The sequence below is a fragment of the Echiichthys vipera genome (assembly GCF_963691815.1).
Source record: "Echiichthys vipera genome assembly, chromosome: 11".
NCBI lineage: Eukaryota > Metazoa > Chordata > Actinopteri > Perciformes > Trachinidae > Echiichthys > Echiichthys vipera.
In genome coordinates, this window is record NC_139836.1 from 2432941 (window position 1) to 2458329 (window position 25389).

A 25389-nucleotide genomic window follows, 5' to 3' on the forward strand; every position below is an offset into this window, starting at 1 on the left:
CATCCTCTGTTTCTCTCTCTTTAACGTCTTCTCTCATCCTCTGTTTCTCTCTCTTTAACGTCTTCTCTCATCCTCTGTTTCTCTCTCTTTAACGTCTTCTCTCATCCTCTGTTTCTCTCTCTTTAACGTCTTCTCTCCGCTCTTGTGTCATCCTCTGTTTCTCTCTCTTTAACGTCTTCTCTCATCCTCTGTTTCTCTCTCTTTAACGTCTTCTCTCATCCTCTGTTTCTCTCTCTTTAACGTCTTCTCTCAGCTCTTCTGTCATCCTCTGTTTCTCTCTCTTTAACGTCTTCTCTCAGCTCTTCTGTCATCCTCTGTTTCTCTCTCTTTAACCACTTCTGTCTTCCTCTGTTTCTCTCTCTTTAACCACTTCTGTCATCCTCTGTTCCTCTCTCTTTAACGTCGCACCCTTTATTAAAAGAGGCTGCAGAAAAGTTGGAACAGTTGAACTTCGGGGAGACGCGGAGGAAGCGCGTTGCTGTTTTAATGAAGACAACGACGCTCGCAGCATCATTAGGTCTCACGTAATTAAAGAAAGAGGAAACTCAAGTATTTGACTAAAAGAGCTTTTGTCTGAAAACACCCTAAAATACATCAACACACACACGCACAGAGACACACGGACAGACCAATAAATACACACCCAGAGTGCACAGAAAACCCAGGCCCACTCTTTCTTTTAAACTAATGATGCAAAAAGGAACGGATGAGGGCGGTTTAGCTTGATCAGAAAACACACGCACACACACACAGGCCTGTGTCTCCGTGGGGGGTCATCTCTGTTTGGTTGATTGTAGTGGCTTTTCGCCCCTGGAGACTTTTCCACTAGTCTGCAGAGTTTCACTCTTTATCTGCTCTTCATCTCCACATGCAAAGTCTGTCTTTAACTAACACACACACATGCACGCACGCACGCACGCACGCACACACACACACACACACACACACACACACACACACACACACACACACACACACACACACACACACACACACACACACACACACACACACACACACACACACACACACACACACACACACACACACACACACACACACACACACACACACACACACACACACACACACACAGCTCCAGACAGAGTAAAAGACAAAAACACTAGAGCGTCCTTCAAGGCACTGAACTGAAAGATGTCATAGGTGTGAATGCTTTGTAGAATCACGTCCTGCACATGTATGACAGTAAATCACACCTTTAAGTTCACATTATTATTCTACATTATTCTTATTCGATGTGCAAACATCATTACAAGACATCTCAGTCTCAGTGACACCTTGCTAACAAAGCTATCGTCACCTAGCTTGAGCTAAAGTTAGCTGATAAATGAAGGGAAACTTCTATTTTCTACCCATGCCACTGCAGTGCGGAAAGCACCATCACCTGGAGGTCCCCGCTCACCCACTGGCAACAGTCTACCATTTGTTGCCATCTGTTTCCCTTTTTAGCATTGAGCTTAGCAGGAGTCACAGAAATGACAGTGGCTTAAGGCTCATTCCTGCGGCATACATTATCAACCTTCTTATCGTCACTGTCCTCGTGCTTTTACGTGTCCTTTACGTTGGAATGGACGTTGAGCAAAACATCCTCTACGGTGTCGTGATTCAAAAGTTCCTCCAATAAAGTTTGACACCAACAAACACGGCGACGATGGAGGAGAGAACCACCCTGCGTACAGAGTACAGTACTGATCTGCCAGGCAGATGGATGCAGAAAGTATGTTTCCAGCTTCAGCAGAAAAAAATAACTTGAAACACGGCTTAAGGCTCATTTGTGCGTAAATAGAGACGTACGGTATCAACGTTCCAATGGACGTGGAGCAAAGAAACCTCTAGAAGGCGCCGCTGAGATTCAATACAATAAAGGAGAGAACCATCCTGCGTCTGTTGAGAAGGAGGCAAAATGGTGTCAGCGTTGTAGACGGCGGTGGTCTGTGAGACACTAAAGACGTCCCAGAGTGTGGACGGAGAATTCCACACGTTGGTTTGACAGATGAGACAAAGTGACGACCAACGTCTCTTTCAGTGTTTCAGGACGTCCGTCGGGGCTTCGATGACGCCACTTGTTTGCGTCCAGTGCCCGACACTTCCCCCACGATTTCAGGTGGTACTGCAGCGTTTGCTCTGTATCTGTACGCATCCGTGAGCTTTCAGGATAAGTGCAGAAATACGGAGGAAACAGACGCAGAGGACAGACAGAAGGCTCCGTCTGTATCCGTATCTGATGTATAGATGCACATAAATTAGCCTGTAACGTTCAGCTCTGCCGTCTCGTCCAAAAAGGAAAAAGTGCGACAAAATGAAGCTTAAAAGTCCACAATCCAAGGTGTGACATCACGGTAGCTACATCCATCTCTTTAATAAAGTCTCCCCCTGCCTGCCTAGAGTGTGTATAGTGCCTATACAGTGGTTTCTTGGACGATTGCTTTTAGGGGGAGGACTTAAGTGGACCATCAATTGCCGTTACTAGTCTACCAACCCTGGTTGAGTAAATCCTGATTTTGATCAAACGTGATACCAGCAGACGTTCAGAGTCGGATCAACGAGTTTCTCACAGAGACAGACACCAAACAAAGACGGAGAGGAGGAAAGAAAGAAAAAGGAAAGGAGGATAGAGAGGAGAATGTACCAAAGGGTGCTACTTAGGTAGAGCTAACAGAGCTAATGATCCGTCTGGGGTTTACAAGGGAAGGTATCCCTTGTAAAATACGGGCATCACAGTTAGAGGTGTGTGTGTGTAAGTGTGTTAAAGCTACTGATCATTAAGTCCATCCGCTGCTCCTGACTCGGTTATTCTAATTTCCCAGCATCTTCCGTGAAGCTTAACAGAGAGGCAGTGTGGAGTTAAGGACCGTGTGTCTTCCCCATGTTTCCCTCTCCACTGCACAACCGTTAGCTTCTCAGGTAGTCAAAGACAAACATCCGCCCTCTCCCGGCCCACAGGGACCCTCTGATCCATGGGTGTCAAAGTGATCCAGTAAAGGGCCGTGTGGCTGCAGGTTTTCAGTCCAACCATGCAACAATACACCTGACTCGACTACTCAATCACCCGAACTGTCTTCACACAGTTGATTTGTTGGATCAGGTGTGTTCTTGCTTGGTTGGAATGAAAACCTGCAGCCACAGCGACTCTTTACTGGATCACTTTGACACCCATGATCTGATCCAACCACTTCAGTCTGCGAGCAGAACTCACAAGGTTTTTTAACAGCGACGAACACGATTTATTTTACTTTCCGACACTTGAACGAACCACCAAAGAAGCTCTTTCCAACAGTCTACGCTCTCCCCCGCAGTACCTGGACAAAGTTGATATTCACACCTCAGAACAGAAAATAAACTATAATGAACTGAGGAGTGGAGAAAAGTGTTAATCAAGTCTCAAAAAACAGATTCTTTTCCAAAGTAACTCCAATTTACAGCATCTCGAGGGAATTTTTTGAAGAATTATATAAAAACCTTCAAAATAAGTCCGTGCAATACTTCAATATAATCATTTTGGGTTTTATAACCAAACTTTACTAAACATGGAATTACAAAACCCCTGATCACCCGTCCTTATGCTTATTTCATTTAGACTATTTATTGAATAACCATAAAACATGCTATATCATAACGTATCGTCTGTAATTCGGATCATTCATTCATTCATCTTCAGCCTCTTGTCCCTATCGGGGTCACAGGGGGGCTGGAGCCGATCCCAGCTGACATCGGGCGTGAGGCGGGGTCCCCCCTGGACAGGACGCCAGTCTATCACAGGACACATAGAGACGAACAGAGACAGACAACCATTCACACCTACGGGTGATTTAGAGTCATCAATGAACCCAACACCTGCACGTCTTTGGACTGTGGGAGGAAACCGGAGAACCCGGAGAAAACCCACGCAGACACGGGGAGAACATGCAAACTACACTCAGAAGGGCCCCAGCCGGGATTCAAACCTGGAACCTTCTCGCTGTGAGGCGACAGTGCTAACCACTACAACACATATAATGTATTTAACAGTGTGTCTGTTTTCTCTCCTTGAATACGAATGCAAATCCATTTTCTTGTATGTACTTTATGACTAATAAGGTAAAACAGAGAAAAATGCACATTAAGGAGCCCTGACATTTTAAAAGCATCAGCTAATTTGCACTTTTAGTCTCAACCTTCTTTATTAGTGAGTGAAATAATTAGCAGTTGCTTGCGCTGCATAGATATTTATATTCCAAATTGCACACTTAAGCAAAAAGCACTTTCAATATGCACTGAGCTGTGCGACTGTACACTGCAGGTTAACACACACACACACACATACTGCTGAAGACAACACAACAGGACACGGAGAGGAAGAGGAAGGTGGACCTGTCTCAGTACCAACTCCACTTACTGATGCATGTCATGGTTGACAGGTTAATGACAAATGATCATTTAAAACAACTGAAATAAATGAAACAACAGAAGAACACAGTGATCTACACTGATAGGTTTTGGGGTTTTGCACTCATCCATAACACCATTATTAGTTGTTTTATTCTAAAGTGTCCAAAGTCCTCTCTCCTCTCTATTAAAGCCCTCGGTGGAGTCTTTTTCCGCCATATTAAACCCTTCACACATGTTCGATTAAGAACCATTCATTTGCCAAACCGCATTCCCACTTAAGCCATCAGAGGGTTTTTAAATCACGGCCAATTACCCTGCCACCACAGCACTCTGCCTACATTACTGCACCCATCGCTCAGACGCAGAGAGGCCCTGTCCCCTCACAGACGAGAGGGAGGAGAACTGAAGACCGGACTCTGCTTCGACCCGTCCCACAGTGACGCAGAGAGGCCCTGTCCCCTCACGGACGAGAGGGAGGAGAACTGAAGACCGGACTCTGCTTCGACCCGTCCCACGGTGACGCAGAGAGGCCCTGTCCTCTCACAAACGAGAGGGAGGAGGACTGAAGACCGGACTCTGCTTCGACCCGTCCCACGGTGACGCAGAGAGGCCCTGTCCCCTCACAGACGAGAGGGAGGAGAACTGAAGACCGGACTCTGCCTCGACCCGTCCCACAGTGACGCAGAGAGGCCCTGTCCCCTCACAGACGAGAGGGAGGAGAACCAAAGACCGGACTCTGCTTCGACCCGTCCCACAGTGACGCAGAGAGGCCCTGTCCCCTCACAGACGAGAGGGAGGAGAACTGAAGACCGGACTCTGCTTCGACCCGTCCCACAGTGACGCAGAGAGGCCCTGTCCCCTCACAGACGAGAGGGAGGAGAACTGAAGACCGGACTCTGCCTCGACCCGTCCCACAGTGACGCAGAGAGGCCCTGTCCCCTCACAGACGAGAGGGAGGAGAACTGAAGACCGGACTCTGCCTCGACCCGTCCCACAGTGACGCAGAGAGGCCCTGTCCCCTCACAGACGAGAGGGAGGAGAACTGAAGACCAGACTCTGCTTCGACCCGTCCCACAGTGACGCAGAGAGGCCCTGTCCCCTCACAGACGAGAGGGAGGAGAACTGAAGACCGGACTCTGCCTCGACCCGTCCCACAGTGACGCAGAGAGGCCCTGTCCCCTCACAGACGAGAGGGAGGAGAACTGAAGACAGGACTCTGCTTCGACCCGTCCCACAGTGACGCAGAGAGGCCCTGTCCCCTCACGGACGAGAGGGAGGAGAACTGAAGACCGCACTCTGCTACGACCCGTCCCACGGTGACGCAGAGAGGCCCTGTCCCCTTACAGACGAGAGGGAGGAGAACTGAAGACCGGACTCTGCCTCGACCCGTCCCACAGTGACGCAGAGAGGCCCTGTCCCCTCACGGACGAGAGGGAGGAGAACTGAAGACCGGACTCTGCTTCGACCCGTCCCACAGTTACACAGAGAGGCCCTGTCCCCTTACAGACGAGAGGGAGGAGAACTGAAGACCGGACTCTGCCTCGACCCGTCCCACAGTGACGCAGAGAGGCCCTGTCCCCTCACGGACGAGAGGGAGGCGAACTGAAGACCGGACTCTGCCTCGACCCGTCCCACGGTGACGCAGAGAGGCCCTGTCCCCTCACAGACGAGAGGGAGGAGAACTGAAGACCGGACTCTGCTTCGACCCGTCCCACAGTGACGCAGAGAGGCCCTGTCCCCTCACGGATGAGAGGGAGGAGAACTGAAGACCGGACTCTGCTTCGACCCGTCCCACAGTGACGCAGAGAGGCCCTGTCCCCTTACGGACGAGAGGGAGGAGAACTGAAGACCGGACTCTGCCTCGACCCGTCCCACAGTGACGCAGAGAGGCCCTGTCCCCTCACAGACGAGAGGGAGGAGAACTGAAGACTGGACTCTGCCTCGACCCGTCCCACAGTGACGCAGAGAGGCCCTGTCCCCTCACAGACGAGAGGGAGGTGGAGGAGAGCGGCACTTTCTGCAAACCTTCTTTAAGTAACATGTCAAAGCAGGAACTGGCTGGCGTCGTGGTTCATTGGTGTTTCATATTAAAGTTGAAGTCAGCAGTTTTATGTCAACTAATGAACACTTTCTACTTCATCTGAGCCAGCGGACACATGCGAAACCACTCAGAATGAACCCATTTACCTATTTGTACTTGATTTTCATCTATTTAATTCTCTTTTAAGTTACTAACTTTCAAAGAGTGAGTTCTGGAAAATCCCTGGCAACAAAGTAATGTCTCAGAAACCCACCACAGTTACTGAGCTGTGTCAGAGAGTGAGTCAGAACGGACGCAGATCAAACCAGAGCAGAGTGAGAAACTAGTGATGTCCTGTGGGTTCAGTTGTGCTGAAGTCACTCAGAGCTGTGGCCTCTTCACTTCCTGTTCATGATTGAATCCTAGAGAAGAAAACACTGTTGAAACCTTCTCTTCTGACCCAATGCTTCATCTCATCTCATCTTCAGCCTCTTATCCGGGGTCGTGTTGCAGGGGCAGCAGCTCCAGCAGGGGACCCCAAACTTCCCTTTCCCGGGCCACATTAACCAGCTCTAACTGGGGGATCTTGAGGCGTTCCCAGGCCAGTGTGGAGATCTAATCCCTCCACCTGGTCCTGGGTCTTCCCCGAGGCCTCCTCCCAGCTGGACGTGCCAGGAACACCTCCCTAGGGAGGCGCCCAGGGTTCATCCTTACCAGATTCCTTCTTATTTTCACAAAATAAAGGTTTTTGTTGAAGTGCCTTGGTTATTAAAGAAAACAACATGCTGGTATCTGGCTGTAAAGTCTCAACATCACGCCCTTTCAAAAGATGATTTCGGTCTGAGCCTCGTGTTTCTCCAACGCAGCCGTGCCGTGTTCCCCGTGTTGTTTGAACAGATCTGAGTTTTTAAAAAACAACGTAATTGTCATTTAACCTCTTTCATTTGGATGAAAAAGGGCGGCCGGTGGCACAGTGGTTAGAACATCTGCCCCATGTAAAGAGGCTGAAGGTCCTTGAGGCAGGCACCACAGATTTGACTTTGACCTGTGACCCTTAGCTGCATGTCTACCCCCCCCCCCCCCCCCCTCTCACCCCATTTCCTGTCGGACCTTTCTAATAAAGGCTTGAAAAACTGCCAAAAAAAGTGTCTAACTGAAGAAAGAGGTGATCGTAGTTGTTCACATGTTCAGTCGTTGTGTCTGTTCTGTTTCAAACGAGCGCTTGGACCCGGACACCGTATTTGTAAATAGTGTTACGTCAGAGTTAAGAGCCGTAAAGCCAAAGTGGATATTCTGTCAAATTCTGCACGGTAAAAAAAAAACAATATTTCAGAATAAATCAAGTATTAATCATTAGTTCTCCAGTGTAGATCATTAATTGTTGTATTTGAATCATGACTCAGATGATTGTCTCGCTACAAAGAGGTGAAAACTGAAAAACCCATGCATCTGTAGTGCCTACGCAGGAGCCGGTCTGTGCTCGTGCATGTCTCTCGGTCTTCTCTACCTGTCGTCTCGCTGAAGTCCGTAATGAAAGAGGAAGTGAGGAGAGCAGTGAAAGATGGTGAGTGATAGAGGAAGAGGCAGAGACGGAGAGGAAGGCGAGATGCTGCACTCAGAGGTTCTCCATCTTTCTGGCAGCGGAGTCACTCAGGACGTCTCGTATGGATCGTGTGAGTAGTTCTGTGTGTCTGTGCGTGTGCAGGTCTGTGCAGTCAGGTGCTCGCTGGTTGCCATAGAAGCTGTTTGTGTTTTATAGCTGTTGGAGTCCATTTACTTCAAACTTGAGTGCTGCCTGTCTCCTGTATCACAGTACAGTGGTACAGTACCAGCATCATGGGTGGGTTTCATAGAGAATCAGGTTTTCTTTAACGTTCACGCTCAAAAATCCACTTTAACTTGGTAAAATATAGATTTTATCAAACAATACTATCAATTAAAGGTTCTCTGTGTAACGTTCAAGAAACCCTTTTTATTAGCCCCAACGGTGGCCATTAAGGGCGCACTCACACTGTGCGTCCGTCCCGTGCCCCTTGCTTTAGGGTCCTTGTCCCCCCTCCAGGCCCGTTTGTACTCACACTACCTGGGCCTCGGAGAATGCTTCTTGCTGCCTATACGTCATCACGCCGTAACACGTCACACGCATTGATGACGTCATGGCGATGCGTGGCTTTGTTTCCAGATCTTTCCGTAGACCTCTGAGTTTTTGTGCGTCTTGTCGACTGTTTTTGAATCTTTTCATCGACCAAATCTGCAGTAAACACTCCACCTCCGCATCACACCAACGTGAACCTTTCACCGCCATTGTTTTAAATGTCCGCGCATGGTCCCTCCTTCTTTTTTCTACGTCCCAACAGGCGCACAGGAAATGACCTCAGAGCCATCGTAGGCCTCGTGCTCGTACACGTGCGCACGCTCGTGCTCGTACACGTGCAAACGTGCTTTACTAAAGCCCACCTCTCCCAAACGGGCCGTGGACGGCAAGCTGACCACAGATATGCGCGGAGCGGTTGCACTCACACTGGTCAAACGCACTAGGCTTGACCCGTAAAACCTGTTTTGGCCCGGTGCGGAAGGACAGTGTGAGTGCGCCCTAAGACTTTTTTTTTTTTTACCTGAGTAAAGACCATAACAATGATTATATTTATGTATAAGGCCTTTATCAAATTATGAACAGATTTACAAAACTCTTCACTAAGGCTCATTATATGAATTTTACTTTTGTGTCTTGCCATAATTTTTCATCTCCATGTTAATGCGTCCGTTCCTCTGCAGAGTCTGAAAGATTAAAGTTGAGATGTGATTATGGCTTAATTCAGATCCTCCGTATAACAAACAGTTTTAACTCACTCGCACCAGTGAAACAATTTACACACATAATTCGGTGTTATGCAAACTGCTCTCTCCGCGGACGTACCTCATTATTGTTTTCTGTGTGTACAGTCTCTCATTTAATCCCCACAAGCAATTTGGTTTGCACTCGTTGTGAAGCAACAGAGTTCCCTGATATTCAGCCTGATATTTGCTCAGGTATTAGAAACAAAGTTTGGTTCAGCTGAGATTTACTTTAATCTGCTTTCTACAGAAATCAGCACCACTTCCTCCTCTGGATGAACGTCATGTGCGAGCTCCTAATTGGACTGAGATCGTTCTGCACTTAAGGAATTAGCTGCATGTTCGCGTTGTTACACTAAATGTATGTGAGAAGTTTTACACCAAAGTGAGAGAACACCTTAAAGTTTAGAGGGAGCTTATTTTTTTTCTGTAATGACTGTTTAACTGTGCTCTGCATGAGAAGTGAAGATTATTTTCATATATCCTCAAAGCAGTTTCAGTCAAAAGCAACTGGACTTGGTTCTTTGATGATGTACGCATCTGACCAGGCTGGGACTGGACCAGGACCAGGACCAGGCTGGGACTGGACCTGGCTGGGACTGGACCAGGACCAGGACCAGGCTGGGACTGGTCCAACTATCTGGTGTGGAGATCCAGGTCTTTAACCTCTCACAAGGCCGATGATGTCACTGAGACCCTTTGTGCTCCAAGTGCCAACGACCGTCGTTAGAGTGACAGTCGTTGTAAGGGAAGTTGGTTTGGACTTGGTTAGTGCTCTATTGAGTCTGAACGACGGTCGTTGGAGTCACAGGAGGACATTTGTGAACAGATTGCCTCCTGTGACTGATTGCCAACAGATTGCCAACCGCTTGTCCCTGTCGGGTCGCGGGGGGCTGGAGCTGATCCCAGCTGACATCGGGCGTGAGGCGGGGTCCACCCTGGACAGGACGCCAGTCTATCACAGGACACATAGAGACGAACAGAGACAGACAACCGTTCACACCTACGGGTGATTTAGAGTCATCAATGAACCGAACACCTGCACGTCTTTGGACTGTTGGAGGAAACCGGAGAACCCGGAGAAAACCCACGCAGACACGGGGACAACATGCAAACTCCACACAGAAGGGCCCCAGCCGGGACCTTCTCGCTGTGAGGCAACAGTGCTAACCACTACACTATCATGTCGCCTAGTTTGATTCACAAAATTCAAGGTGACTCTGTTGAATACGAAAAGCTCAGAAAGGAAACAACATGTGGGTAAAGGAGATTTTCCCTTTGTGTTTAACGTGAATTTACGGATCAAAGGCCCAATTTCAGGAGCCCGGTCCATATTCAACAGAAGGATCCAGAGAACAAAGAGTTAGTGAGCGGCTTGCTCCATAGCTGCTCATCTCATCCGTGGAAGCCTCCATGTTGTTCACACTCAACAGTCTCTTCTGTTTCACTTCAATCAGCCTCAAAACCATCGTGATTGGTTCAAACTGGTCAAACTTCTCCACATTTTCTCTGCCGCACGTTACCAAACTGATCTGAGAGTAAAACACATCGGAGCTCAGAGATCAGGACTCACGAGGATAGGAATAAGATGCGTCCACATACAGTTTATATGAGTTTCTGAACTTGAATACAAATTGTAAAAAATATACTGTACACAATTATTGAACTGGATGTGAACTAAACCTTAAATCTATACTGTGGTTAACATCTTAATTTACCAGCTAAACTTAAAATAAGAAGAAATGCTTTGAATTTGGACTCAATAAATAAAAGCTTGGTGTCTTTTGATGTGGAGACACACCTGCAGTCCGTCTACAGTTCAGTTTAAAATCCAGATCCAACATTTAGGATGGTATATTTCATAGTTCTCATGTGTAGTGTATAATCAAAGTTCCTCTGCGTGTGTGTGTGTGTGTGTGTGTGTGTGTGTGTGTGCATGCCTCCAGTTTATGAAAAGCTTCTTAGTGCAGGATTAGGATCACCATTGTCCACTGGTTTATGATAGGACAGGGATTACGTTCGTACAAAGATATGTTTAGCAACACGTCCCAGAACTCACACACCCACACCGACCCTGTACGCGGCGCCGGAGCTTAAGGATTCTGGGCTCAGCGGCACCGACGGCATCTGCACTATTTAAATTCAACAACACTCTTCAGAGGTTTAGCTTTGAGCCGTGCAACATCTTCTACATGCAGATCCTAACGTCAGCCAAGATGGCACAATTATATGGTGAATTTCGTATGTGAGGCGAGAGATGATCCACAGGGACACAGGTGCTGGTCTGCGTCGTTACGGCAGAAGGCGGAAAAGTCACCGGATTTAAGTGTATTTAACCAAAAACACAGTGTTTTTTTATTATATCTTTAACCTGCCAACATGTCCTGTGCTTCGTCCCCTTCACCATGAGCCTGATTGACTGAGGACATAATTGCCATAGAAATTATCACCATATAAACATATTTTTTGCTTTTAATCAGGGGCAGCTCACGTTTGGGCTCATAAGAGTCTGGTAAACAAAACCAAATCAGTGGTGTTTTGTGGTCGGGCTGGGCGATGATTCAATATGCTGAGTCATCATCTTTAAAGGGGATCATGTCGTGATGAAATCATACATTTAGACATTGTGATACATAATTGCATTGTTTTAAAATTGATCGTAATAATCTCATTAAATCACATTTCCCACATTAACAACAGCTTCTTCTTCTGCTCGGTTTAATGGAGGACCACGGTCATTCAGAGCCTCCAAACCAGCTGATGGAAATTATTATAATCTTTATTTATTTTTTGCTTCATTTAAAAAAAAAAAACATAAAACAGTTGTCACCGTCCAATCTTTTACATATGCAGCCTGAATTTATCAGTTGTTAGGTAGTTAATGTGAAATTCCGGAAATAAGCCATCGAGAACAACTGTTATCAAAGAAATCCTGTAGAGTGGCTAACAGCCAGATGTGGCTAACAGTGATTAGCTCGGGGCAGTACGGTGAAGGCATTCAAAGGTCTTTTTAACCACTAATGCTGCTGAAAATAACAGCAAACCTCTGCAGCAGCATGAGAAGAGTCCCTACACACACAACAAAGCAGCAACAGCGTAGTTAGTGAAGCCAGAGTTTATTAAAAGAGTGTTTTAAAGACTTACCTACTGGCCCCTGTACCAGCTCCTCTCATAGTAAAGTCCATTACAGTGGATTACCAAAGTCAATCCCAAAGGAAGGAGCCCATTGCTGCTTTGTTGTGTGTGTAGGGACTCTTCTCATGCTGCTGCAGAGGTTTGCTGTTATTTTCCGCAGCATTTGTGGTTAAAAAAGACCTTTAAATGCCTTCACCGTGCTGCCCAGAGCTAATCACTGTTAGCCACGTCTGTCTCAGCGACTCTCGGGTATTTCTCTGTTATACGTTAAAAACTGTCTTGACGGCTTATACAGTGTCAAACTCTTCTTTTCTTCTAATATCAATTGTCTGACATGGACATTCAACAGTCCGCGGGTTAAAGGTCAAACCGATCGTTCTGATGGGAAGTCATTAGAAGCTGGACCTCTGATTCCCCCCCATGAGTCAACAATGAACAGCAATTAACAGTCACAAAGACAACAGCAGAAACAAAGACACAGAGAACCGTAATGAGAGATGGATGAAGGGAGTGAAACAGAGGGGAGGGGAGGAGGGAGGTATATCATTACAGACGGCGCGGCCTGCGGTGACTTCCGGTAAAAAATCCTAAACAGAACAGACAGAAAAACACAACCGTATAAAACCGACTCAACCACCACATGGCTCCGGGGAAACGTCCTTGCTGTGTCCTTCACATAAACTCCCCCCTCTCTCTCCTCCACCAGGCTCCCTCCTGTCTCTCTCTCTCTCTCTCTCTCTCTCTCTCTTTCGGGTGCTTTTGAAGTTTGCCGGTGACGGCGTGCTGCTGCTCAATTCCTCTCTGAACGTCGGCACCTTCAAGCTAATCTGGATCTGCGAGGGCGACGGCGGTCACCTGGGCCGCGCTGATAGCAGCCGAGCATCATTAACATTTCCCGCGTCTCCTTTTTCTCAATGAGACGATAAACACGACTTTGAAAACACCTCCGTCACCGTGCACGGTAACATTTCTTTGAACGCGATTAGTCATCACAGTAATCATGATTTATCCGTAACCCACAAAAGGAGTAATTCTTCCAGTTAAACTTATTTTGTGCAGTTCTTCTTCGGGCAGCAGCGACGAGCCTGAAGCAAACTCTGCACATAATCAGCAGCCGGCTCGTCTGCTGGCGTCCCGTTTGAAACCGCAGCATCATCACAAACTGCTTCCTGTTTATGAACTCAAACAATGTTTCCTGCTTCACACGGTGGGAAAAATATCTTGTTCTCTGTGTTTCTTTTCCACTGTGTTGCTCTTTTAACACAGTGGAAATAGTTGATGAACAGTATCAAGGAAAGAAAATGTTCCATCACCAGCAGGACTGGTGCCTAAGGGCGCACTCACACTGTCCTTCCGCACTGGACCAAAACAGGTTTTAAAGGTAAAGCCTAGTGCGTTTGACCAGTGTGAGTGCAACCGCTCCGCGCATAACTGCAGCCAGTTGGCCGTCCACGCCCGTCTGAGAGAGGTGGGCTTTTGTAAAGCGCGTTTGCACATGTACGAGCATGAGCGTGCGCACGTGTACGAGCACGAGGCCTACGGCGGCTCTGAGGTCATTTCCTGTGCGCCTGTTGGGACGTAGAAAAAAGAAGGAGGGACCATGCGCGGACATTTCAAACAATGGCGGTGAAAGGTTCACGTTGGTGTGATGCTGAGGTGGAGTGTTTACTGCAGATTTGGTCGATGAAAAGATTCAAAAACAGTCGACAAGACACACAAAAACTCAGAGGTCTACGGAAAGATCTGGAAACAAAGCCACGCATCGCCATGATGTCATCAATGCGTGTGACGTGTTACGGCGTGATGACGTATAGGCAGCAAGAAGCATTCTCCGAGGCCCAGGTAGTGTGAGTACAAACGGGCCTGGGGCGCGGTGCGGAAGGACAGTGTGTGTGCGCCCTAATTAAGAAATCACAGAAACCTATGACTGCAAAACGAATACAGTGATATCTAATGCAGCAAGAGTCTGCAGCCGTGCTCTCGGCTCCGTGAGGCTGCACTCAGACGCAGCACAGCCAAGTGCGAACATCAGCATGATCCCAGTCCAAATATTAACATGCGTGTGCAGGCGCAGGTGAATACAGACCTGAGGGTGTTTGATATTCTCCATCTAAGTGTTTGGACCCGTGTAGACACCAGGAGAGCAGGCAAAGTCCACACAGTGCATGAGAACTTAACTTAAAGTTTAATAATTTCTCAACATCTCAATACTGAAAATGATTGAAGGTGTTGTGGGAATTTTGAATCCTTGTAATTCATAATCCTGGTTTTGTCAGGTCAGACGCAGTTCAGTGTCTCCTCTGTTTAACCTGATCATGTGACCGGTGCAGAGCTTGTTTGTGCTAAATGGAAAACGTAAATAACGGCCTCTTGACGGTGTAATGGCAGATCTGTGCTTCTGTACATCCTGTTTCTACAGAGAACTAAACTAATCAATGGCACGCCTTCATCTTTACTATAAGAGTCAAAATGATTTTATACGTGACACCTGATGAGCTTTATTAAAAAAAAGACGTTTGAAGTTCAATCATTTCTCGACTTCTCAATACTGAAAATGATTGAAAGGATTCAAAAAAAGCTCCTTTGTGACGAAGACTGAATAAAGTACAGTGATACCTGAGCACAGCCTCGACCCAGCTAAGGATGGGAATCAAGAACCGGCAACAGAGAGGAATGGGAATCATACGCCTCCGATGTGGACCCTGTTTTAGAGACCTTGGCCTGTGTGGACCCTGTGTCAGAGACCTTGGCCTGTGTGGACCCTGTGTTAGAGACCTTGGCCTGTGTGGACCCTGTTTTAGAGACCTTGGCCTGTGTGGACCCTGTTTTAGAGACCTTGGCCTGTGTGGACCCTGTTTTAGAGACCTTGGTCGATGTGGACCCTGTTTTAGAGACCTTGGTCTATGTGGACCCTGTTTTAGAGACCTTGGCCTGTGTGGACCCTGTGTTAGAGACCTTGGCCTGTGTGGACCCTGTTTTAGAGACCTTGGTCTATGTGGACCCTGTTTTAGAGACCTTGGCCTGTGTGGACCCTGTTTTAGAGACCTTGGCCTATGTGGACCCTGTTTTAGAGACCTTGGCCTGTGTGGACCCTGTTTTAGAGACCTTGGCCTATGTGGACCCTGTGTTAGAGACATTGGCCTGTGTGGACCCTGTTTTAGAGACCCTGGACAGGTTTATGCTTCATTCACTCAACAGGAGGATCGGGTCGGTGTCAGGTATCGGCCGATACGCTCAGCCCGGGTATCATATTGGAAAGACACTGGATCGGTGCGTCTCTACTGGTAACAGGCTAAAGATGGTATTTCTCCAGCTAACAACTGTGTCGCTGAGTGTGTGTCGTTCCCGTTCAATTATATGACGGGCTGTCCAATGATGATGTCAGGATTTACCTGTTTTACAGTAACCGTGGAGTCATAAGAGTAAGAACTGCAGACGCTACGACAGCGTTGGTGTGTTTCTCTGCTGTTCCTGTGAAAACCAATCTGGTGAATCACGTCTTCACTGTGTCCAACTCTCACATCCCAAAGTCCAGAACTGTGACTCCATGTGAAACGCACTGCGGACTAAAAACTTTTAAATGCCCCTGGTACATACTTCATGGTGTTTACAGCGAGTTAATGTGAGTGTAGAGAAGAAGAGCGTCTGTGGTCGAGCGTTAAAGCAGCGGCTTGTTGTGGTGTGTGTGTGTGTGTGTGTGTGTGTGTGTGTGTGTGTGTGTGTGTGCGTGAGTGTGTGTTCCTGTCTCGTCCCTTTGATTTGTTTACACAGCGGCCCTCCGCAGACACCCAGCCATGCTTGGCCACATTAAACCCCTTCTACTAATCTGTCACCTTGATTAATGCTAAATAAGGACACACAGACACACACATGTACTGCACAGCGACAACACACACTCAGACACACACTCACACACGCAGAAACAAGAGCTTTGGCATTCACTGGTCCAGACATGCTAATCTCTCCAACTGCAGATTGGAGTGGGTGGTAGCCAAGGACTGAGCAATCGGAGCACATCACCACCTCTGCAGCAGCACAACAGACAAAGAAAAGCCTTTATTTTGAAAATTAAAACAAGCTACTGAAGCAGTGTAATCACACTATAAGCTTCTTATTCTTTAAAATGCTGTTTGCTCTTTGTATCTATGTCCAATATTCTCTACTTACTGTCTTAATAAATGACTTTTGATTCAATATGGCCCATGATTTTGACACAATCTGTCATTAAAATGAACCTAAGCGCCTTTTCTCATCACGCAGCAGCTGAAATTAGACCGTGAGAGACCTCGGGAAACACATACAGCTGCGTAATTAGCTCCACAAGCCAGCTTATTGGATGCGGTGCACGCAGCGCTGACAAGTCCCGAACAAACAAAAACAGCCTTAAAACTTAAATTTTAATCAAGCGCTCTTCATTACGCTGCGGATGCTCACCCTCCTGCAATTTAGAGCGGAGCGTCTCCGAGTGTAATTCCGTAATGAGCGCAGGGGAAAAAGTGACACAATAAGTTAATTGCCTCATGCGAGAGGAGCACAAACATGTAATTTGAGCAGAAGCTGCCGGAGCAGCGGTGAGGACAGCAGAGGTCAGGAGGCGCGGCTGGCTCACTTGAGACTAATCGGTGTAATCTGCTCCGAGTGAGGCCTGTCTGAGCCTTCAGCAGGGGCGGGCGCTGCACAGAGCTGCACAGGCTCCCACACTATTTATCCACTAGCGACTGTGGCAACATCTGTCTGACTTTTGAGGAAAAATACTCCAGCAAGCCTTTGCATAATCAAACTGAGAGAGGGAGATTTATAGAGAGACGGATCGACAGGAAGTGCAGAGAAGTGTTTAGTGCAGGGCCGCCCAACCCTGCTCCTGGAGGGACACTGTCCTGCATGTTTAAGGTTTCTCTCTGCTCCAACACACCTGACTCTAAGGGCGCACTCACACTGTCCTTCCGCACTGGGCCAAAACAGGTTTTTCGGGTCAAGCCTAGTGCGTTTGACCAGTGTGAGTGCACCCGCTCCGTGCATAACTGCGGCCAGCTGGCCGTCCACGACCCGTCTGAGAGAGGTGGGCTTTTGTAGAGCGCGTTTGCACGTGTACGAGCACGAGCACGAGGCCTACGACGTAATTTCTGTGCGCCTGTTGGGACATAGAAAAAAGAAGGAGGGACCATGCGCGGACATTTCAAACAATGGCGGTGAAAGGTTCACGTTGGTGTGATGCGGAGGTGGAGTGTTTACTGCAGATTTGGTCGATGAAAAGATTCAAAAACAGTCGACAAGACGCACAAAAACTCCGAGGTCTATGGAAAGATCTGGAAACAAAGCCACGCATCGCCATGACGTCATCAATGCGTGTGACGTGTTACGGCGTGATGACGTATAGGCAGCAAGAAGCATTCTCCGAGGCCCAGGTAGTGTGAGTACAAACGGGCCCGGGGCACGGTGCAGAAGGACAGTGTGAGTGCGCCCTAAGAAACCTAAAACATGCAGGACAGCGGCCCTCCAGGAGCAGGATCGGGCCCTGGTTTAGTGTTTTTCATCTGTGAGGCAGCGAAGAAGAACAACATGTTGCTCACATCGGTCATGTTGTATCTTCACAGTCCAGCGGTTCTGAATAACTTCACCTTTAGATGTGTTTATTTCGATTGTTCCTCTTATTTGCCACCACCCAGACACATAAAGTGTATCCTCCCTGAATTGTCAGAAGATTGATCCAGATCTTTCAAATACAAAGCTCTTTCCAGCTGCAATAATCCTCCGCTTCCTCTCACCGCTGCTTCAGGATATCTTCTTTTTATATTATCATATTTTAATTTGTGTGTGCTGCTCACTGAACTCTTTTTGTTTACATCAGACTGACTGACTGTAGCTTTAAAGACCTTCACACACCAGGGGACGTGACGTACGACGGCAAGAAAACGCTAAAGACTCGCCTGTGAATATTCTACATTATACTGGGAGGTAAAGATTTACGCAGTCCAGGGCTTTTACTGTGAAAGGTGAGAGGGGAAGTAGTGGTTTTGGGACGCACTTGTGTTTGTCGAGGTGGAAAGGAGCAAAGTTTGCTGTCGGTTCGGACTGGAGAGTCTCTGCGGTGTTGTTTCATGTTTGATGACTTTCATTTAATTTCATTTTTATTTATTTCTTTAGAAAAGAAGAAATGAACGGGAGCGGAAAGAAGATGCACTTATAACGTCTGCGCCTCTTCAGCATTTCACAAATAATGAAAAATTAAATTTGATGCGCTAACATACGTCAACTTTGCAGAATGAATACAAACTAAAAATGCACTTCTTCTGCTTAATAGCATCATCATATGTATAATAATAGCGCTTTTACGCGTTTCCTGAAAATAAAAAGTGATTGAGAAGTTTGAATTTCACTATTTACATAAATCCTTGAATTGAGATGCATCTTTCCTTTGGTCTGGACTTTATTAGCGGGTTGAAAAAAATGCTTTATTATTATTATTATTATTAAAATGTGCATTGTTGCTGCTGAATACGCTTGTAACAGTGTTCAGCAGTTGTTCCACAATATTTCAGTTAATACAAATGATTGTATGATCCTTTATCGTTTCTATCTTTGTATTATTGTTAAACAAAATGTCCAGTTGTTGTTGTTTTGGGAGTGTGTGTTGTGTTGTTGGCATACTGTTGTGTGTATTATCTGTTTGTTTTAAGTAAAAAACAAACAAACAAACAAACAAAATGAGTAAAGAAATGTCGCTGTGCAAGTTAACCACAAAAAATGAAACAGTCCTGGTGTGTAAAAGGGTTTTCTTTACAAATATTCTGGTTTATTTTTCTTCTTTGCTGCTGTAAAAGTTGTGATTTAAGTTTTAATGAGTTATTTGACACATTTGACTCCAGGTAGAAGAGAACGGGGAGGAGAGGACCTCGATCTCTTCATCTGGCTGGCTCACTCTCCAGCTCTCCATATGTCTACTGACTTATTTATCTGGTCGAGAGGCGATATCAGCTGTGCTGGATTTTTAAAATGCAACGCCTCAACACACACACACACACACACACACACACACACACACACACACACACACACACACACACACACACACATGCACAGTCTTCAGAGGGGCAACCCTATTACAGGAACGCAGAGACATCTTGTGCAGCCTGTCTCTGCACATCAGCATTAGAATTTCAAAGTAGCTTTTGATTGTTTGATCTCGTATCCAAAGATGATTGTTGGTTATAAAAAGAAGTATGAGAAAAAGCAATTAACATAAAGCCATGGTTCTATTTATACCCCCGTTTTCTCTGTAGTCTTGTGGCTCGTTGTGATCCATAATTAACAGTGAAGACATCCCATTTTCACCTTCTGCTGTGGTTCCCCACTAGACCGCCTCCCCGGAGAGCAGCGAGGAGCGAGAGCGGCGAGGAGGGAGGAGCAAGGAGGGAGGAGTGAGAGCAGCGAGGAGCGAGGAGTGAGAGCAGCGAGGAGAAAAGAGGGAGAGCAGCGAGGAGTGAGGAGAAAAGAGAGAGAGCAGCGAGGAGGAGAGCAGCGAGGAGGAGAGCAGCGAGGAAGAGAGCAGCGAGGAACGAGGAGCGAGAGCAGCGAGGAGAAAAGAGGGAGAGCAGCGAGGAGTGAGGAGAAAAGAGAGAGAGCAGCGAGGAGGAGAGCAGCGAGGAGGAGAGCAGCGAGGAAGAGAGCAGCGAGGAACGAGGAGCGAGAGCAGCGAGGAACGAGGAACGAGGAGCGAGAGCAGCGAGGAAGAGAGCAGCGAGGAACGAGGAGCGAGAGCAGCGAGGAACGAGGAGCGAGAGCAGCGAGGAACAAGGAGCGAGAGCAGCGAGGAGTGAGGAGCAAGAGCAGCGAGGAACGAGGAGCGAGAGCAGCGAGGAGTGAGGAGCAAGAGCAGCGAGGAACGAGGAGTGAGGAGAGAGAGTAGCGAGGAACGAGGAGCGAGAGCAGCGAGGAGTGAGGAGCAAGAGCAGCGAGGAACGAGGAGTGAGGAGAGAGAGTAGCGAGGAGGGAGGAGTGAGAGCAGCGAGGAGGGAGGAGCAAGGAGGGAGAGCATCGAGGAGCGAGGAGGGAGAGCAGCGAGGAGGGAGAGCAGCGAGGAGTTAGAGCAGCGAGGAGGGAGAGCAGCGAGGAGCGAGGAGCAAGGAGGGAGAGCATCGAGGAGCGAGGAGACCGAGGACCGAGGACCGAGGACCGAGGAGGGAGAGAAGCGAGGAGCAAGAGCATCGAGGAGCGAGGAGACCGAGGACCGAGGAGCGAGGAGGGAGATTAGCAAGGAGCGAGGAGGGAGAGCAGCGAGAGCAGCGAGGAGCGAGGAGACCGAGGGCCGAGGAGGTAGAGAAGGGAGGAGGGTGAGCAGCGAGGAGTGAGGAGCGAGAGCAGCGAGGGTTGAGGAGCGAGAGCAGCGCGCACACACACATGCGATACTTCACACAGCGTAAAGACTAGAAAGAGCTACTCTGACACACAGGACCTGACACTTAACCATGTCAGCGTATGAGCATCTGTATTTTTAGGTGAAGCCGCACCTGCAGCTGCTGAACAGGTGGATCACATCATGGAGCTGCTCTGCAGGTGACAGGACCCTTGAACTGTGACACAGACCGCCTGCCACTGCGACGCATTTTAAAACGTGTCTCAAAATGAATTCTTTTAACGTCTGAAGCAGCTGGAGTCACATTCATATTCACGTTTGTGTCATATTGTTAAATATGTGTGTAAGTGTAAAGTTTCTTATCTATGTAACATAGTTAAACCCTGTAAACATGAACTCATGATTCATGGTTAATGGTTGTTCCAGGGTTTGAAAAGAGCGGAGCTGAAGTTTGGTTACTGCAGCTTCAGTGTCGACTAAAACTGACGCCATACACGTTCCTCTCCACTGGTTACTTAAGGCGATATAAACACACACACACACCTCCCAACAGAACATCTCCGGTTTCCTCCCACAGTCCAAAGACGTGCAGGTGTTGGGTTCATTGATGACTCTAAATCACCCGTGGGTGTGAATGGTTGTCTGTCTCTGTTCGTCTCTGTGTGCCCTGTGATAGACTGGCGTCCTGTCCAGGGTGGACCCCGCCTCACGCCCGATGTCAGCTGGGATCGGCTCCAGCCCCCCGCACGACCCGCACGACCGTAGATGGATGGGTCAGACTTACTGTCACCCAGGAGACCGCTGCTAATTTTACGTTGAATCTGTCTAACAAACATACGTATTTTAACCCAAATAAAGTTGTTTTGTTGCCTAAATGTAAACAAGTTTCCCAACGTTAAACAAACATCATATACGTCGCTTTGGGAGAAGATGGCAATGGAGAACCTGTTTCAGTTGAGAGCTGGTACCAAATCAGAAATCAGAACTGTACGCTCCAAGCTGTTATTAATGCAAACATGTTTTTCTGACAGTTCATTGCAAAACAATGACGTCAAACTCACGCAACAAGAGGGAGTCATGCTGGAGAGGAAGGAACAGTCCACAGTGTAGCGTTAGAATAACGTTAGCGCTGATTTTTTCTGTGAAAAACATGAAACGGTGCGAGGGTTAAAGTTACAGTGGATTGCACTTCATTGTGCTCAGTATGGTGGTTGCAGTTAGAGCTGCACGTTAAAAAACAAATGTTTTCTGAACACATATGAAGATATTTCAGAGACAATCTTGAACCGTATCTGTATCGGCCTCAAATTAAATAAATCCAGATGATCTTGAACACACCAGCTGAATCAGACCAGCGGTGGAAATGAGGGCGCCAACTCCCAGTGCTCCACACACCCACTCCTACCACACCCATGTGGAAATGACCTCCATTCAGATCTCACACCTGGCAAAGCCCTCGAAACCCCCTCCGTGCTAGTTCCTACTCTTCCTCTCCTCCTCTTTGTTCATTTCTTCGGTTTCACCATCTTGTTTTAATCCCACTGCAGCCGAGAGCAAAGGTCGTGTGACTATAAAGATCAAGTTAAGACACGATGACATGAAACCCTGTTAAAGGACAAATCTGATCTTTCCAACATTTGTGCCTGTGACAGGAGAGAGAGAGAGAGAGAGAGAGAGAGAGAGAGAGAGAGAGAGAGAGAGAGAGAGAGAGAGAGAGAGAGAGAGAGAGAGAGAGAGAGAGAGAGAGAGAGAGAGACTTGGCTCATTAACATAGTTTGCATTGTGGCTCTCCCGCTCTCAGCGTTCGGTGTCAGTGATGACATTTCCAGGGTGAGGAAAGGACGGATCCAGAAAGAGTTTCCCGTAGTGTAACAACCAAGCGCTAAAGCAAATGAACTATGTGTTTCTTTTTTAAATGTCATGTCTCCCTCTGAGCTCGGCTGAGTACCGTAACTCAGGGAAACTGTGAAATGTTTCCTCTGTCTTCCCTCTTTGAGCTGCTCTGACGGGACACCGTTCACTTCCACAGATGAATTAATTATGTGACGGGGGCGGGGAAGAGTAACATAGGACATTAAGTGGAGATGATGATGGGAAGAAAGTGAGGTTTAATCACCAGAGTTCCTATAGTGATTTCTCCCTTGAAGGCAGAGGTTGCCGTTTATTCGATCCTCTGTTATCTGAAGGGAGAGTCGGAGCCCTCGGGAAGAAAGGAGGGAGCGACTGACAGTGAGAGACGGAGAGAAATGGAGGGTAAATACACCGACGGTGCAGTAAATGTAGCATTGCGGTTCTGCTGTGATGTGAAGCTGGCTCTGATAAATAATGCAGCTGCGTGGCGGCCGGCGCGCCCCTCCTCACAGGGACAAAACAAGGCAGAACAAACAGTGTGCTCGACAGGTCAAAGATGGAAGAAGTCACATCAGGGCGCAGGCGTCAATCACTGCAACCCGTGAGTTACGTGCACAAATGTTCGTGTGCAAACGCAACAGTCCTTTATGACGACTGTGTTTAGATGGTAATCCTGGATTTGGGAAAGTCTCGCGGGATGAGAAGTTAGGCATTAACCTCCAATAGTTAAGGTAAGATCACTGAAGTCATCTCAAATCTAATGAAGTGTGGTAAGAGTTTTTCCCAAATCCAGTGTGACCATCTGGACAGGACTATCATATCGTTATTTCAGTCGTAAATTGTTTGTATTTTACGTATTTTCCCCCTTTTTATTGTGTCCGCACCGCAAGAACCATGAACGATCGCAGTTCTTTGAACGATCGTAGTTCTTTGAACGATCGCAGTTCTTTGAACGATCGCAGTTCTTTGAACGATCGCAGTTCTTTGAACGATCGCGGCTCTTTGAACGATCGCAGTTCTTTGAACGATCGTAGTTCTTTGAACGATCGCAGTTCTTTGAACGATTGCAGTTCTTTGAACGATCGCAGTTCTTTGAACGATCGCGGCTCTTTGAACGATCGCAGTTCTTTGAACGATCGCAGTTCTTTGAACGATCGCAGTTCTTTGAACGATCGCGGCTCTTTGAACGATCGCGGTTCTTTGAACGATCGCAGTTCTTTGAACGATCGCAGCTCTTTGAACGATCGCGGCTCTTTGAACGATCGCGGTTCTTTGAACGATCGCGGTTCTTTGAACGATCGCGGTTCTTTGAACGATCGCGGTTCTTTGAACGATCGCGGTTCTTTGAACGATCGCGGTTCTTTGAACGATGGCGGTTCTTTGAACGATCACGGCTCTTTGAACGATAGTAGTTCTTTGAACGATCGCAGCTCTTTGAACGATCGCGGCTCTTTGAACGATTGCGCTTCTTTGAACGATCACGGCTCTTTGACCGATCGCAGTTCTTTGAACGATCGCAGTTCTTTGAACGATCGTAGTTCTTTGAATGATCGTAGTTCTTTGAACGATCGGGGTTCTTTGAACGATCGGGGTTCTTTGAACGATCGCGGTACTATGAACGAGCGCGGTTCTTTGAATGATCGCGGTTCTTTGAACGACCGCAGTTCTTTGAACGATCGCGGTTCTTTGAACGATCGCGGTTCTTTGAACGATCGCGGTTCTTTGAACGATCGCGGTTCTTTGAACGATCGCGGTTCTTTGAACGATCGCGGTTCTTTGAACGATCGCGGTTCTTTGAACGATCGCAGTTCTTTCAACGATCGCAGTTCTTTCAACGATCGTAGTTCTTTGAACGATCGGGGTTCTTTGAACGATTGCGGTACTTTGAACGATCGCAGTTCTTTGAACAATCGCGGTTCTTTGAATGATCGCAGTTCTTTCAACGATCGCAGTTCTTTCAACGATCGCAGTTCTTTGAACGATCGCAGTTTTTTGAACGATCGCAGTTCTTTGAACGATCGCAGTTCTTTGAACGATCGCGGTTCTTTGAACGATCGCGGCTCTTTGAACGATCGCGGCTCTTTGAACGATCGCAGTTCTTTGAACGATCGCAGTTCTTTGAACGATCGCAGTTCTTTGAACGATCGCGGCTCTTTGAACGATCGCAGTTCTTTGTACGATCGCAGTTCTTTGAACGATCTGGGTTCTTTGAACGATCACGGTTCTTTGAACGATCTGGGTTCTTTGAACGATCGCGGTTCTTTGAACGATCGCGGTTCTTTGAATGATCGCAGTTCTTTGAACGATCGCGGTTCTTTGAACGATCGCGGTTCTTTGAACGATCGCGGTTCTTTGAACGCTCTCAATTACATGAGAGTGAAACACTGCCACTATCCTCCCCACCTGGTGAATGCAGGTCCAACGTTACAGTTTGGTTTCGGCCTCCAACTCCTCTGGGAAATATTCAGCTTCTAAACGCGCATCTATGATCACCGGCTATTTGCTAACTTTGTCCGTCTGCTGATTGGTTCCGAACAGGAAACGGACAGTTTCAGCTTCACTAGTATAACTCCTCCTCATTAAAGCTGATTCTTCTTTTAAAGACCATTAAAGTAACAGATCACGTCGCTGAACATTCAAAGACTAAAGACTGGATTTGCACATGAAAGCAGCAGCAGCAGAAGGGGGACCACAAACCAACACGTGTATTTAAGCACAACAGTTCCCCGCGGAGCGTGTGTGGATCACACCAATAAAGACAGACTATCATCACCGCCGCTCACACGCAGCACAGATCACTCCCTGA

General features: G+C 47.5%; 1 protein-coding gene across 1 annotated transcript in view; it reads right to left on the reverse strand.

The window, feature by feature from the left end:
* LOC310953914 (attractin-like protein 1) overlaps positions 1-25389 on the reverse strand; it is a gene marked incomplete at its 5' end in the record, with an annotated part of 258550 nt that overhangs the window by 102341 nt on the left and 130820 nt on the right. The gene's annotated exons all lie outside the window — the stretch shown is intronic.